This window comes from Pongo abelii, chromosome 7 (assembly GCF_028885655.2).
Source record: "Pongo abelii isolate AG06213 chromosome 7, NHGRI_mPonAbe1-v2.0_pri, whole genome shotgun sequence".
Classification (NCBI taxonomy): domain Eukaryota; kingdom Metazoa; phylum Chordata; class Mammalia; order Primates; family Hominidae; genus Pongo; species Pongo abelii.
Window position 1 is genome coordinate 121183116 of NC_071992.2, and position 13802 is coordinate 121196917.

General features: G+C 37.5%; 1 long non-coding RNA gene across 1 annotated transcript in view; it reads right to left on the minus strand.

Moving 5' to 3' along the window:
- Positions 1–13451, minus strand: part of LOC134761871 (uncharacterized) — a 47797-nt gene extending 34346 nt beyond the window's left edge. The window contains exon 1 of the long non-coding RNA XR_010141027.1: positions 13192–13451. This is a non-coding gene — a long non-coding RNA (uncharacterized LOC134761871). The remainder of the gene's footprint in view (positions 1–13191) is intronic.
- Between the last annotated feature and the right edge of the window lie 351 nt (positions 13452–13802).

Consider the following 13802-nt stretch of genomic DNA (forward strand, 5'->3'; position numbering starts at 1 on the left):
TGTATTTTCTTTCACTTGTAACTAAGAATCCAATTGACACAGCCCCCAAAGAGGAAACAGTAAGGTGGGGAATGGAAGAGAACATGCTAATATTTATTAAGCAACTATTTTGTCCCCACCATGTAAAGCTAAGTACTGCTACTTTTTGTTTTTTCAATAAAGTTCACAATATTCCAGCAAACTAAATGACAGAACCCATCTCAACCCAAAGGTCTGCCTAATTCTAAATTCTATTCCTTTTACATAACACTGTGCTATCGGTTTGGGCTTTACTCCAGGCCAGCATTTCCAAAACTGTGTTTCAGGGAATACTAGTGTTCTTCGAGATGTTAATAAATGTTATGTGGGGAACAATTCTATTTTTGTCTTAGAAACCCTTAATATAGAAGAAAATATCAAACATATTTATGTATTGATGTTTTCGTTTCATACGTCTTAAGTGAATCAAAGGGTCTGATGAGACATCACCCACAGAATGAATTATGGATGGCTAAAAATTATACATTGGTGCACAGGCAATGTTTTCAAAATACACAGTTGATATGGTTTGGTTCTGTGTCCCCACCCAAATCTCACTTTGAATTGTAATAATTCCCATGTGTCATTATCTGACCAGGTGCAGATAATGAATCATGGGGGCAGTTTCCCTCATGCTGTTCTCATGATAGTGAGTGAGTTCTCATGAGCTCTGATGGTTTTATAAGGGGCTGCCCCCTTTGTTCAGCACTCATTCTTTCTCCTGCCACCCTGTGAAGAGGTGCCTTCCACCGTGATTGTAAGTCTCCTGAGGATTCTGCAGCTTAAGAACAAAGTAACACAACAATGTACTGATTTATAATTTTTATATCTTTATTTGAGGACTTAAGTTTGTGCATCCAACTTGTTCTGGGGATCTTATTCTATGTATTGCTGTTAGAGGTTTATACCACATGTGGCTATGTGGCTGTCAAAGGGAAATTTTGAATTAAAAAAAAACTAATTGTTCTCAAATAAAACAATAAAGAAAACCAGAATTATTCTAAGTGAATGTGATTAATGGCAACTATAAACTCACCCTAAAAATTGTGAGGTGAACTTTTTAAGAAGAAATAATTACATATTTTGGAAACTGCCATTTCTAAGCATTAAAACATTAAATTTGTGTTATTCTCTTTGCTACAATTTACTTTTGAAAAATGAGAATTTTGGAATATCCTGGAAGTTAGACAAAATATTGGAATATATTTGATGCTGTGCTGAAAATGAAGATCTGACTCAGAAATATTCTTACTGTGTAGTAACTGCATGAGAAAAGACATAGAAATGCTGTTCTGTTACAAAGGATGCATAATTTTATGCCATGTTATATTATAAAAATGTATAAATATGGTTTGCTTAATGTAGATATTTTAATTCTATTTGTTCTTAATTTTTAAAAATAATTTAGTATCTTTAAAGGCACTTTAGTTCTGTTATAAAATTTTGAAGACATACAAATAATTTCTATTTCTTACAGAAATTATTTCACCTAACACCCTTTTGGTTGTCTTTTACAATGTAAGGGAGACTTTCTTTTTTGTATCTATTATTAGTTTTGCAAGTGGAAGGAATTGCCTGATGATTTTTCCGCCCTTAAAAATGTGAGGAGGTTGTGTAGGAGGCTCCTTATTCTACTGCCACATCTCTGGACAGTCACTGTCCTGCCCTCTATCAAAGGGACTTATGAGAATCTTGGGCTGTTGGCAGCTTGGGTACTTTCCTCAGAGGCTCAGTTGAAAGACAATGGAATACAGTCTTGTCTGCTGGATAATCAATGTGAAATGGGTTGCTTCTCTCCGAGGGGTTCTAGACAGGGCGAGTTTCATGAACTTTCCACCTCTGCATTTAATTTAATGCTGAGCTGCTACTGTCTTGAAATTCTTAATAATTTTGAACATGGTTCCCTGCATTTTCATCTTGCACTGTGCCCCATAAATTATATAGCTGTTCCTGCTTATAGGAGCTGAGTACATATAGTAAATAAAGTGGACAAAAATAGTTGTTTTCATGAGACTTACATTCTATTAGAGGAGAGAGAAAATAAACAGCATAAAGAAGTATGAAATTTAAAAGTTTTTAAATAGGAGATCAAAACGTGTGTATATGGGTGGAGTTTGAAATTTTAGACAAGGTGGCTAAGAAGTCTTAAATGAGAATGTGACATTTGAATAATGACCTGAACATAATGAAGGAGTAAATCACAGTAAGACATGATAGAAAAGTCTTCCAGGAAAAGGGACCAGCTTGCGCAAAGCCTGAGGGAAGAGGGTACGTAGAACAGTAAGCTGACCAAGGTAGCTGGAGAGATAAATGAGCAGAAGAGTAGTTGAAGATGAGGTCAGAGAAGATAATAAAAGACTTTGGATTTATTCTAAGTGTAATGGGAAGTCACAGGATGGTTTGGGCAGAAGAATGACATAATCCAAAAGGATCACAGTGGCTGCTGTGTTGAGAATAGACTGAGGGAACAGAACTGACTGGATAAGAATAGCTAATGGCACCTCAGTGAAGATAATGTAAGTTGTCCACTCAATAGAAACTACACAGTCTATGGTTCATATGCTCCTAGATGCTGTTGAATCATGAATCTTGCTCTAGTGAGTGCTAGAGTAGAGGTGGATTTTTCTAGATTTTAACTTGGCTTCTGTCTTCTGGTCTAGTCATCTTATCTCAGGCCCATTGACCTTTCTCCTTCTATACAACCTCTCTATATCTTACCACTCCAACTGGGAATCATTTCCAGTCTGTGGGCAGAGAGAAGTTGGGTCCTACCAATGTTACGCATCCAAACAGTCTCCTACTCAAAAGTGAACTGGCTACTTAACCCAGGCCTCACTAGTGAAAGCTAGGAATAGAGCTGTGGAAAAAAAAAAAAAAATAGGTCAATGAGGGCTGGGCATGGTGGCTCATGCCTATAATCCCAGCACTTTGGGAGGCTGAGGCAGGTTGATCATCTGAGGTCAGGAGTTTGAGACCAGCCTGGCAACGTGGTGAAACCCTGTCTTTACTAAAAATATAAAAATTGGCCGGGCGTGGTGGTAGGCACCTGTAATCCCAGCTACTCGGGAGGCTGAGGGCAGGAGAATTGCTTGAACCTGGGAGGCAGAGGTTGCAGTGAGCCGAGATTGCCCACTGCACTCCAGCCTGTGTGACAAGAGTGAAACTCCATCTAAAAAAAAAAAAATAGGTCTATGAGAAGACGAAGTCCCCACTAAGTTCTCTGAATGCTTGGGAGTCATTTGAAAAAGCAGATTCTGAGGAAGAAGAGTGAGAAAATGGTCAGCATGACTAGCGAATGGGAGCTTCTTGTCAAAGTGAGGAGAATTTCCACGAGTGGCAATGGAAGGACATACCCTCATGGCCATGTTTCCTGTTATATGGGAATGTACAACATATTAGCAGGATACTACAGGAAGGGCATATGCATACATGATTCCAATGGGCTGGGGGTTGGTGAAAAGACCCCATTTTTTCCCCTTTATATTTTCTGATCACCAGTGTTTTCTGTACATTTCTTTTTTTTTTTTTCTTTTGAGATGGAGTTTCACTCTTATTGCCCAGGCTGGAGTGCAAAGGAGCGATCGTTGCTCACTGCAACCTCCACCTCCCAGGTTTGAGCGATTCTCCTACCTTAGCCTCCCAAATAGCTGGGATTATAGGCATGCGCCTCCATGCATTTCTTTACCCACCTGGCTGCCGTGGCACTCACCCAGGCATTCACTCTATATTTTATCAAGCACCAGTGCTCAGTGCACATTTGATAATTGCAAGTAAAAGACCTCAGTTTAAAATTTCTCATAGAGAAAACTTGATTGACCGAATTTGGGTAAAATTTCCAACTCTGACCAAGGAAGTTTTAGTCATTGGGATCAAGATCAGCACAGCTTTCTGGGAGTGTTGGGTCATATAATTTATTTAAGAAGAATTTTGCCTGAAAGGAATGCTGAGATTCCCTAGATTACTGTCTAATCATTGTATGCATTCTATTGTATAAACATAGTAAAAGGTATTTTAGAAGCTATTCTACAGTTGTGGAGTCTATACAGTCTAGGGATATACATGTAGAGAAAAAGTGGCTTTTTTATTAATTTTTTTTAACTTTGGATTATGGCAAAGACTAACTCACTCTATAACTCTGTCTTGACATTGTGATAAATTTCATTTATAAAGTAAATCAGCTGCTTAGATGACCACATTAATTAACATGATCAATTATTCTTTTTTAATCATATACGCTTAGGAGCAAATTTTTTTCAACTTTTATTTTAGATTCAGGGGGTACATGTGCAAGTTTGTTAAAAGGGCATATTGTGTGATGCAGAGTTTTGGAAGACAATTCATTCCATCCCCCATATACTGAGCATGCTACTTAAAAGTTCATTTTTCAAACTTTGTCCCCCTCTCTTCCTCCTGCCTTGAGCAATTTTCAGTGTCTAATATTTATATCTTTGTGTCCCTGAGTACCCAACGTTTAGCTCCAACTTATAAATGAGAATGTGCAGTATTTGTTTTTCTGTTCCTACTTTAATTTGCTTAGGATAATGGCCGCCAGCTGCATCCGTGTTACTACAAACGTGATTTTATTATTTTTTATGGCTGCATAGTATTCAGTGTTATATATGTATCACCTTTTCTTTGTCCAATCCACTGTTAATGGGCACCTAGATTGATTTCATGTCTTTGCTGTTATGAATAGTGCTGCGATGAACATACAAGTGCATGTGTCTTTTTGGTAAAACAATCTGTTTTCTTTTGGATATGTACTCAATTGTGGGATTGCTGGTTTGAATGGTAGTTCTGCTTTCTGAGAAATCTCCAAACTTATTTCTTGGGAAAAAAAGAACTCTCCAAACTGGTTTCCACAGTGGTTGAACTAATTTACATTCTCATAAACAGTGTATAAGTATTCCTCCTTTTCCACACCCTTGCCAGCACCTGTTATTTTCTGCCTTTTTAATAACCATTCTGACTGGTGTGAGATGGAATCTCATTTATAGTTTTGATTAGCAATTATCTGGTGATTAGTGATGTGGGGCATTTTTTCATGTTTGTTGGCTGTTTGCATGTCTTCTTTTGAGGAGTATCTGTTCATATCTCTCTCATTTTTCAATGGGATTATTTGGTTTTTGTTTGAGTTGTTTAAGTTCCTTATAGATTCTGGTTATTAGACCCTTGTTGGATGCATAGCTTATGAATATTTTCTTCTATTCTGTAAATTATCTGTTTACTCTGTTGATAGTTTATTTTGCTGTGCAGAAGCTCCTTAGTTTAATTAGGTACCACTTGTCCATTTTTTGTTTTGTTGAAATAGACTTTGAGAACTTAGTCATACATTCTTTCCCAAGGTCGATGTCCAGAATGGTGTTTAGATTTTCTTCTAGGATTCTTATAGTTCAAGGTCTTATGAACTAATCGATCTGAAGTTAATTTTTGTATATAGTGACAGGTAAGGGTCCCGTTTCATACTTCTGCATGTGGTTAGCCAACTATCTCAGGACTCTTTATTGAAAAGAGAGTCCTTTTCCCATTGCTTATTTTTGTCAAATATGTCAGAGATCAGATGGTCATAGGTGTGTGGCTTTACTTCTGAGTTCTCTATTCTTTTTCATTGGTCTACATGTATGTTTTCATACCTGTACCACGCTGTTTTGGTTACCATAGGCATATAGTGTAGTTTGGAGTCAGGTAATGTGATGCCTTCTGGTTTTTTTTTTTTCTTTTTGCTTAGGATTGCTTTGGCTATTGAGGCTATTTTTTGTTCCATATGAATTTTAGAATAGTTTTTTCTACTTAAAGAAAAATAACATTGATAGTTTTGTAGGAATAATGTTGAATCTCTAGATTGCTTTGGAGAGTATGAACATTTTAATGATATTGACTCTTCCTATACATGACTATTGAATGGTTTTCCATTTGTTTCTGTTATCTATGATTCCTTTTAGCAGTGTCATGTAGTTCTCCTTTTAAATCTCTTTTGCCTCCTTGGTTGACTGTATTTTTAGGTATTTTATTATTTTGAGGCTATTGTAAATGGGATTGCATTGTTGATTTGGCTCTCAGCTTGGTTTTTGGTGTATAGAAATGCTACTAATTTTTGTAAGTTGATTTCGTATCTTGAAACTGCTGAAATCATTTATCAGTTCCAGGAGCCTTTTGGTGGAGTCTTTGGTGTTTTCTATGCATAGAATCATATTGTCTGCAAAGAGAAATCGTTTGAATTCTTCTTTTACTATTCAGATGCATTTTGTTTCTTTCTCCTGGGTGATTACTGTGGCTTGCACTTTCAGTACATGTTAAATAGAAATGGTAGGAGTGGGTATCTTTGTCTTGTTATAGTTCTCAGGAGAAATCCCTCCAGTTTTTGCCCATTCAGTATGATGTTGGCTGTAGGTTTGTGATAGATGGTTCTTATTATTTTAATAAGATAGTAAGATGGCTCTTATTATCTTATTATATCCCTTTGATGCCTAGTTTCTTGTGGGTTTTTATCATGAAGGGATTTTGGATTTTATCAAAAGCCTTTTCCATATGTATTGAGATGATCATATGGTTTTTGTTTTTAATGTGGTGAATCACATTTATTGATTTGCAAATATTGAATCAACCTAGTATCCCAGGAATGTAGCCCACTTGATCATGATGAATTAACTTTTTAATGGGTTGTTGGATTCAATTGGCTAGTATTTTGTTTAGGATTTTTGTGGCAATGTTCATCAGGGATATTGGCCTGCAGTTTTATTTTTTTGTTGTGTTTTGCCGGGTTTTGTTATCAGGGTGATGGTAGCTTTGTAGAATGAGTTATGGAAGAGTCCTTCCTCCTCAGTTTTTGGAATAGTTCCAGTAGAATTTGTACCAGCTCTTCTTTGTACGTCTGGTAGAATTCGGATGTGAATCTATTTGATGAAGGGTTTTTTTGATTGGTGGATTTTTTTATTACTACTTCAATTTTCGAACTTGATATTGGTATGTGATATAGTTTAAATATTTGTCCTAGCCTAAATTTCATGTTGAGTTCTAATCCCTAATGTTGGAAGTGGGGCCTGATGGGAGGTGTGTGGATTATGGAGATACATCTTTTATGAATGGCTTAGGCCATCCCCTTGGTGAAAAGTGAGCTATTGTTCTGAATCCACATAAGATCTGATAATTTAAAAGTGTGTGGCACCTCCCACTCTGTCTCTTTTGATCCCGCTCTGGCCATCTGACATGCTTGCTTCCCATTTGCCTTCTGCTGTGACTGTAAGCTTCTTGAGGCTTCCCCAGAAGCTGAGCAGATGCCAGCACCATGCTTCCTGTAAAGCCTGCAGAACCATGAGCCAATTAAATCTCTTTTCTTTATAAATTACACAGTCTCATGTATTTCTTTATAGCAATACAAAAACAGCCTAACACATTCTGTTTAGTGTTTGCATTTTTTCCTCATCCAATCTTGGGAGATTGTGTGTTTCCAGGAATTTATCCACTTCCTCTAGGTTTTCTAGTTTCTGTGCATAGAGATGTTCATAATAATCTTGAGGGTCTTTTTTTTAATTTTTATAAGATTGGTGGTAATGTAATCTTTGTCATTTTTGATTGTGCTTTTTTGGATCTTCTCTTTTTTCCCTTTGTTAATTTATCTACTGGTCTACTGATCTTGTTTATCCTTTCAAATAACAAACTTTTGGTTTTGTTAATTCCTTGTATGGATTTTTGGATCTCAATTTCATTCAGTTCTACTCCAATATTATTTCTTTTCTTCTGCTAACTTTGGGTTTAGTCTGTTCTTGTACTTTTATTGCCTCTAGGTGTGATGTTAAATTGTTAATTTGAGATCTTTCTAACTTTCTAAGGTATGCATTTAGTGGTATAAGCTTTCCTCTTAACACTGCTTTTGCTACGTCCCAGAGATTTTGGTACATTGTGTCTCCCTATTCATTTACTTTAATGAATTTGATAATTCCTGACCTAATTTCGTTGTTTACTCAAAAGCCATTCAGGAGAAAATTGTTTAACTTCTAGGTAGTTGTATAATTTTGAGAGATCTTCTTAGTATTGGTTTCCATTTTATTCTACTGTGGTCCAAGAGTATGGTTGGCATCATTTCAGTTTTTTTGAATTTATTGAGATTTGCTTTATGACCAAGCATGTGTTTGATCTTGGAGTTTATTCTGTGTGCAAATTAGAAGAATATAATACTGTGGTTGATGGTTGCAGTATTCTTTAGATGTTTATTAGGACCAATTTGTTAAGTGTCCAATTTAAATCCAGAATTTGTTTTCTGCCTTGATGATCTAACTAATACTGTCATGGGGGTGTTGAAGCCCTCCACTATTATTTTGTAGCTGTCTGAGCCTTTTTGTAGGTCTAGAAATACTTATTTTATCAATCTGGATGCTCCAATGTTGGGTACATATATATTTAGGATAGTTAAGCCTTCTTGTTGAATTGAATACTTTATCATTATGTAACACCCATCTTTGTCTTTTTTACTGTAGTTGGTTTAAAGTCTGTTTTATCTTATATAGGAATCATAAACCTTGCTCTTTGTTTATTTTCTGTTTGCATGGTAGATCTTTCTCTAATGCTTTACTTTGAGCCTGTGGGTATCATTACATGTGAGAGTAGTCTACTGAAGTAATTAGATGAGTCTTCTTTTTTTTAATCCAACTTGCCAGTCTGTGCCTTTTAAGTGAGGCATTTAAAACATTTACATTCGGGATGGGGGGAGGGGGGAGGGATAGCATTGGGAGATATACCTAATGCTAGATGACAAGTTGGTGGGTGCAGCGCACCAGCATGGCACATGTATACATATGTAACTTACCTGCACATTGCGCACATGTACCATAAAACCTAAAGTATAATAATGATAATAATAATAATAATAAAAGAAAAAAAAATTTACATTCAAGATTAATATTGATATGTGAAGTTTTGATCCCATTGTTAAGTTGTTAGATGCTTATTTACAGTTTTTATTATGTGGTTGCTTTATAGGATCTGTGGGTTAGGTACTTAAGTGTGTTTTTGTGGTAGCAGGTATTTTTTGGTTTTGTTTCCAAGTTTAGAATTCCCTTAAGTATCTCTTATAAGGCTGATCTAGTGGTAACAAATTCCCTTAGCACACGATTGTATGAAAAAGATTTTATTTCTCCTTCCCTTATGAAGCTTAGTTTGGCAGGATACGAAACACATGGTTGGAATTTCTTTTCCTTAATAATGCTGAAAATAGGCTCCCAATCTGTCCTAGCTTGTGAGGTTTCTGCTTAGAAGTCTGCTGTTAGACTGATGGGGTTCCCTTTGTATGTTACTTGATTTTTATCTCTGTCTGTAAGATTTTTTTCTTTAGCATTGACCTTGGAGAGTCTGCTGACTATATTTCTTAATGATGTTTGTTTTGGGTAGTATCTTGCCAATTTTCTCAGGAATTCTTTTATCTGGATGTTAATCTCTCTAGTAAGATGAGGAAAATTTTCTTGAATTACTGCCATATGTTTTCCAGCTTGTTTACTTTTACTCCTTTTCTCTCTGAAATGCCAATAATTCATAGATTAGGTAACTTTATATAATCTCATATTTCTTGAAGAGTTTTTTTCACTTTTAAAAATTCCTTTTCTTAAATTTTTGTCTGACAGAGTTAGTTCAAAGGAGTGGTCTTCAAGCTCTGAAATTCTTTCCTCTGCTTGGCCCCATCTGTTAATAAAGCTTTCAAGTATATTTTGATATTCCTTAAGTGAGTTTTTTAATTCTAGAAACTGTAATTGATTGCTTTTTAGGATGTTTATCTCCTTCTTTGTTTCCTGGATGGCTTTAGAAGTTTCTTTGTGTTGATTTTCAACTTTGTCTTGGATCTCTTTGAGCTTCATTGCAATCCATACTTTGAATTCTTTGTCTATCAGTTCTGAGTTTCCATATTCCTTAGGGACCACTGCTGGAGAGCAAGTGTGATCCTTTGGTGGTGACACAATATTCAGATTTTTCATGGTGCCAGAATTCTTGTGCAGATTCCGTCTCATCTGGAGATGCTGGCACTTCTAATTTTTGTATGCATTTTTTGGCATGATAGATTTTTATTTTTCTTTCTTTCCATATAATATTATTATTTGCTTATTCTTTCCTTTTCCCTTTCTTCCCTCCCTAGAGGGTGTGAACTTAGAAGATACTGGGTAGGGTCTTTTGGCTTTGCTTCTATAGCCCTGTGTATTGGGCTGTGCAGTTTGACCTACAAGCTAGCAGATGGCACTTATAGGAAGAAGCTGGCTTCAGTCAATGTGGCTGGCTATATACTTTTCCTGGTTTACCAGGAGAAGCTCTCTGTTACCTCGGGCAATGGGCTTATTTGTGGAGTTCACAGTGGTCTTAGCTCCTTGCTCAGTTCTGGGGGAGCAGGGGCCAAGATTAGCAGGTAGGTCTGCCTCCCTGTGCTTCTCCAATGGCAGGGAGAAGCACCAGCACTAAGGGAGAATCCAATGGGTGGCTACCAAGTGCCCAGAGGTGTGCCTAGGCATGGAGCTGGTAAACCTAAGCCCCAAGTTCTCCGCTTGGGGATGAGGGGCATCCCAACTTTTAATCCATGAGAGTGGGTGCACCAGATACCTGGAGATATGCCTGGGTGTGTAGCAGAGAGGGCCCCCTTTCACCAGAATCTCTGCACAGGAAGGGTGGGGCAGTACAGGCTGCTGTTCCAGGCAAGTGGCTGCCCTCCATGCCTAAAGATCTGCCTCAGTCTACAGCATAGAGGACCACCCTGCACCCAGATCTTTGCTCAAAAAAGGCATTTTGTCTCGGGCTGCTCAGTTAGGTGAGGTGGTACCCCAGATACCTAGAAATTTACATGCACATGGAGCAAAGAAAGACTTGCTGCACCACAATCTAGGTCCAGGAAGGGCAGGGCAGCTCAGGCTGCTAAACTAGGTGAATGGGTGCTCTAAATGCCTGGATATCTTCCTGGGCACGGAGTGGAGAGGGCCCCACTGCACCTTGATCTATGTTCATGAAGGGTGGAACAGCTCATGCTGATGATCTAGGCAATCAGGTACTCTAAATGCCTGGCTGTATGCCTGGGGGTGGAGTGGAGATGGCCCCATTTCACCATGATTTCAGGGAAGCAGGCTGGGGCACCCAGCAATGGCATCCACAGACTGGTTCCAGGTCACCAAACTGGACCTACCTGCAAGTCTCACTGCCTAGGATAAACTGCAGCTGTAGCAGCTCTCCCCACCCTAGACTTGTCACAAGGAAGAGCACAATTCCAGCACCTACTGTTGAGGTGCTTTCCAAAGTTCTGGCTCTGGAGGCCACAACCTGGCCCCAGAGCAGGCACTCCAATGTCTGGCCTGAGACTCAAATGCCTGTGTGACCATGCTGCCAGGTTGCCAAAGAATGGCTGACCAGATCATGCAACCAGTTTAAAAATGTTGTCCTCCTCTCAATCCCAGGTCTAGGAAAATGTCTGAAGCTTTTCCCACTGTCTTTCCCTCATGGCATCTCCAAGCCTCTCCTCAAGTTAGTTTCAGGGTTTGAGAGAAACAAAGTGCTCTCCCTTGGGTTGCTCAGATCCCTAGTGGAAAGGTGAGTCATATAGGGCAGCTCTCTGCATCTCTCACTTACTGAGGCTTCACTTACTTTTGTCAGGCAGATGCCATCATAGGGCTTTTTGCCAGCATTCTCTCTGAGATCTTGAATGCTTTTCATTATTTCAGTAGATTCCTGTTTTCCTTCTTGAATTAACATTGAGTTTATCTTTATGCACTATCTGTCTATTTCCAAGTGGCTGAGGCGTGGTAAAAGCATATAACCTATCATCTTGGGAAAAAATGGAAGCAAAATTATGTAAGTTGTGAATACCATGTTGTAGGATAATAATACAGATGTATTTTTGCTTAAAGCCAAACTTTTTTATGTTGTGTTGTCATTGTTGTGGGGTTTATTTGTTTACTAAACTCTGCAAGAGATAAAATCAGATTACACTGTAATATTTGCTATAAGAGGTATTTTCTTCTACTAATTGCAAGCTAAAAATAAGTTTACCAATGGCTCCCTGTTAGGAACTTAAAAATACAATTTCGAATGTTTCTTACAAGCACTAAAGGACCATAAAACTCTTCTTTGCATATAAGGATGGCAAAGAGCTCAATTTTTTTCTGAGCAATTTTGTTCCCTTTTCTGAATGGTAAATTTAGTATTATTGAATAATAGACTACAATGATTTAATCTTGAATGATTATATCAAAGGACACTTAGGTTATTTTATTTATTTCCAAGAGTATTTCTTGTATTTAGTTTATGCTTGCTTATACGTGATAGAACATATATGAATCTATCTATTCTGGATTACCAATATTGAATAACAAAAAGGATGTTTGGAAGATTATAGACAAATATTTAGAAAGCATATTCTGCTTAAAATTTTAATTTTCATAGAGTCATGAGTAATCAACTCATAACTAACCTATAACTTAATGTCGATGCCCCAAAGCTAAAGAGAAGGTCCATAGGAAAATAAGAAAATATATGTAAAAAGAAGTACTTCTAGACACATGAAATTTCAGTGCAACAAATAGATAAATCTAAAACTTCATTTAGAATTATTTTCCATCTATAATTTGACTTATCAGCACCATTTGTTGATATCACACAATAAAAAAAGATTTCAAAATTCAGTGGGCAACATATTTAGAATATAAAATTCTAAACCCTGCCTGATACTAATCAGGAGTAAAAGCAAAATAAAATATTTTAAGGCTTTCAAATCTTGAATTTACCTCTCATGTTCCTTTTCTGAGGATGGTTCTTAATGATATCATTTGTGATAGTGAATCAGAAAACAGAAACAGAAACTAAGAAAGACAAATTGTGCAATACAAGAAGCGAGGAAATTCACCCTGGAAGCTAAAGAAAACAGACTCTAGAATGACAGTGTTTAGTAAACATAGAAAATAATTGGCAGTCTTAGAATAGGAATTTAGTGGGCTACAATACAAACATCTTTGGAAGAATTAAATGGACATCAGCAAGATGATTGAATAGGGAGCCCCAGCCTCTCCTTCCTCTAAGGAGAAACCAATTCAACAACAATACAGACCATTTCCCTTTGTGAGAAATCCAGAAACCAACTAAAAGGTTCCAGCATCCCAGGCAAACACAAACCCAGCTGCACCAATGCCAGTAGGAAGATTCATGGCAAACACTTACCATAGGCCCTCTTCCTCAGTACAATGCAATTGAGAGAAAACTCCCAGATCTCAGTTTCTCCCTTGGAATGGAAAGAGAAGACTGAAACATATGTCCAATGTTGAGACTTTTTCAGGAGCTGCCCAAGGGACTGGTTTATGTCCTGACTAGATAAACACTGACAGGAAAGGGTGCCAAGTTGAGAGCTGCTGAGAACAAAGGCAAACATTTGGACCCCTCGCTGGCCATGGTCCCTTCCTCTGGCTCAGTAAATAAAGAGTAGAAGAAAACCTCTAACTCCTCGCTTCCTCCTGGAGAGGAAAAGAAATAAAACCAGCAACCAAATTTCTGGCTTTTGGCAGCCTACCTGAGAGGACTAGTTTTTATCTTGCTATCTCAGAGCCATATATGACAAGCCCATAGCTAACATCTTGCTCAACAGTTAAAAACTGAAATATTTTCCTCTGAAATCAGGAACAAGGCAAAAATGCCCAATCTTGTCACTTCTATTTAACATAGTTCTTGAAGTCCTAGCTAGAGCAAATAAGCAAGACAAAGAAATAAAAGGCAATCAAGTCAGAAAGGAAGATGTAAAATGATATCTATTAGTAGATTACATGGGTACACAAAAA